The following is a 3,234-nucleotide window of genomic DNA, read 5'->3' as shown; positions in this document are numbered from 1 at the left end:
AGCAAACCTGCCCACAGAGCCCACCTCCCTCAGCCATCAGAGCATGGAGGAGGTTGAATGCCTCTGGGGTGCAGCAGGACACGGATCAAAGCTCCCCTTTTGTCCCTTTATAATAACACAAATGTGCCAGCTGTGCCATTTCATCGGCGTCTCTGTGTCCATGCTGCTGTTCAGAGCGAGGTGGGACCTGGGGAAGGGCTGGGGACACTGGGAAGTGATGGGGGCTTTGGAGGAAGGCAACGTGTGTTGCTGGGGTTAAACGGCTGGGTGATGGGGATGGTCCAGCTGATGTCAAGAGGTGCTGCAGCCACCTGGAGCCATCTCTGAGGCCTCACAGAGCCCTCAGGGTGGGAGGGGTGGGGGCAGAGGAGCAGGGGTGGTGGGGCTGTGCTGTCTTGGGGAGACCCCAATTCTTGCTGGTTCTCCTGGCCCGGCAGGAGGAGGCAGGAGAGATACTGTGGCGTTTCACTGTCAACTTCACAGGTTCCCATTTTCCCCTCGGGAGACCTCCGGCTGCCTCGCTGGCACTGGGGGTCCAAAGGACCCGGGTGCTGAGCCACTGGTTGGGGCATGGGGGCGTTATTTAGGCTTCTTGCGTGCCAGTAAGTGAAACGGCCGGTACCTGCTGCAGCACTGCTGTCAAGCACAGGGAAATGCAGGCCCAGCGGCTGCTCCTGGCCCAGGGGCTGATTTGTACCTGCACCTTGTACCTGCAACTCAGACCTGCACCATCTGCAAGGGCAGGGCTGGATCCTGCCCTGACTCCCGCCCTCCCTGCAGGCAGGGTCTGCCTTCACTTGCCCATCAGCGTTAAGCCTGGCATGTCACTTCATGGGCGCGTCTGAGCTTGCCGGCTCCAGCAGACGTGCTGGGGAGGAAGTGATGGGGCTGAGCTGCCGGCAGCAGTCGGGTTGGGTGCCTGCACGCCCTGTGCCGGTGTAACGGTCTCAGCTGGGAAGCTGCCGCCCGCCGCGATGGTGCTGAGCAGGGCAGCCTGGGAGCCCTCAGTCCTTGCTGCTGGAAGGAGTTTCCTCAGAGACTGGGGAAGGCAAGAACTGCTGTTTTCTTCTGTAGGTGACCTTCAAATGGGTGGCTGCAACGCAGCCAGCTCGGCAGCTCCCCGCTCGTGCCCTCCATCCGGGAGCACAGCTGTCGATTTGAGGCTCGTGCCTCCCCTTGAGCCTCAGCAATACCCCTCCCCTCCCTGCAGCACCCCTCCCTGCAGCACCCAAGCCCGTAGTCAGGTGCTGTCGGCTCTTGCAGCTGCAACAAGCCAGGGGTGCAGCGGGGGGAGCAGGACTCGCTGCCGTGCTGGTTGCAGGAGGTGGAGCCCAGCCCAGTTGCGCAGCTGGTTTTGCTGTGTCAGGAAGGGCTGATGGTGCGTATTGATCTGGAGGCCATTAAACTCCTTGGCTGGGGGAGGTCTGAGAAGCTGGGCTGGCTGCAAAAATGCTCCCTTGAGGGCACTTTCAAACTGCCCAGCTCATCGGACAGAAAGTGGCATCCCCTGTGCCAGAGCTGCCCGCGGCACCCAAGCATGCCTGGCTGGCTGTGAAGACTCAGGAAATGGAGCTTGTGAAATTGGGGAAGGAAGTTGAGTCGAATTTCAAGTTTATTTAAACCCTGCAACCTCCAGTGCTCTGCTGCTCTCATAAACACTCCTGCCGTGATGCTCTGCGCTCCACACAGTGCTGGCTGTCTCCTGCCCCGGGAGGCTGCTCCCACCTCCTCCTGGGGAAAAAGTGCAGCTCAGGACAGGACAGACCTACACACCCATCGCCGTGTGTCCTGGAGGGCCTTGTCTCAGTGGGAACATGCTGGCAAAGGCCAGGTGCCAGGATCAGCTGGGCTCCTGACGCTGCCCGGGTCCTGGCATCTTTGCTGCCACGCGGCCAGGGCTCCTGTGCCTGCTGGGATGGTTTCTGCGAACCCGAAGCCTCTGGGACCAGCTGGGGTCGGTCCCCAAGGAGGCGGAGTTGTTGTAGCCTTTCTCAAACCAGCTCTTCCCGGGGCAGTTTTGGGTCTGGATGGAGAGGTGGTGTGAGCCCAACTTGTGCCACACCGGTGCACATGCTGCCTAAGGGCACCAGCATGGAGAGGGGTGGTACAGCCTGGTACCCGCTGCCCACCATTACTACGGTGCTGCTGCAGCTCTGAGCCCCTTCGGTGTGGTCCTGGGAGTACACTGTGGAGTGGCTCGTGGGACACTGTCTCCTGCCAGGTCTGGCTGGTGCTCATATCACAGGGCCACGCAGGGGAGAGATGAGGTAAACCCACCCCACTGCATGGGATGTGCCTGGCTCCTGTGGTGATGGGGGGGACAGCCTGTCCTGGGGTGGTGGCACAGCCCAGCCCTGGGGTGCCCCATCTCCCATCTGCGGGGGCTGGGAGGCTCCCTGGTGAGCAGCCCTGGTCCCAGGAAGGAAATATCTTGGGAGGCTGCTTTTGCCTGGGGGTGCTGGGCAGACAGAGCACCAGCGTGGGCACCCCCAGCCGCTTTCCCCATCCTTTGCCTCCACTAAGGGCAGCTCAACGCTGGCAGCAGGGGCCCCCAATGTCCTGTGGCTGTTTTGCTGCTGTGCTGAACCCATCTGGGCGACCTGCTTCTCTTTCATTTCATTTTGGGGCTTCCCAGCCCCAGTGCGATGCAGGGGTGTGTGTGCTCTCGGCTCCAGCGAACAGGGTTAAATTGGCCTCCCCGGTCTGGAGAGAGATGTCAGGGGCTGTGGTGGGTGGGGGGCCCCACGGGCTCTCGGAGGGAAGTGCTGAGCCCAGGTGTGTGGGCGTGAGGGGTTTTTCTGTGCCTGGCTTTGATCAGGCACACACTCACTGGCTTTTACAGCGGAAATGTTAGAAAGGGGATGGAGATGGTGCCGGTGCGAGGGGGGAGCAGGGCCGCACCCTGCAGTCCGCCATCACCTGCGGCATTGCTCAGAGCAAAGCAGCTTTAAGAGGCTTTTGGTGCCTGCACCCATCACCCATCAGCAAGGGATTTAAATACGTAATACCATGAAGTCTGAGGAACTTGGGAGGCTGGGGCTGTCTCAAAGCCTGAGGACAGAGCCAGCTGCAGCTTTCCTGCACCAGCAGTGAAATTGGGGGCAGGAGAAAATTGCAGGAGATGAAGCCCTAAACAAAGCTGTCGAGAACACGGCTCCTGTCCCCCAGAGGGGGAAGGCGATACCCCCACTGAGCCTGGTGCTAACTGAGGAGCCAGCCCTGGCCAGGCGGCTG

Source organism: Pygoscelis adeliae, unplaced genomic scaffold, assembly GCF_000699105.1.
Source record: "Pygoscelis adeliae isolate BGI_AS28 unplaced genomic scaffold, ASM69910v1 Scaffold343, whole genome shotgun sequence".
Lineage (NCBI taxonomy): Eukaryota > Metazoa > Chordata > Aves > Sphenisciformes > Spheniscidae > Pygoscelis > Pygoscelis adeliae.
The sequence above is the reverse complement of the archived record's forward strand: the minus strand, read 5'-3'. Positions refer to the sequence as shown.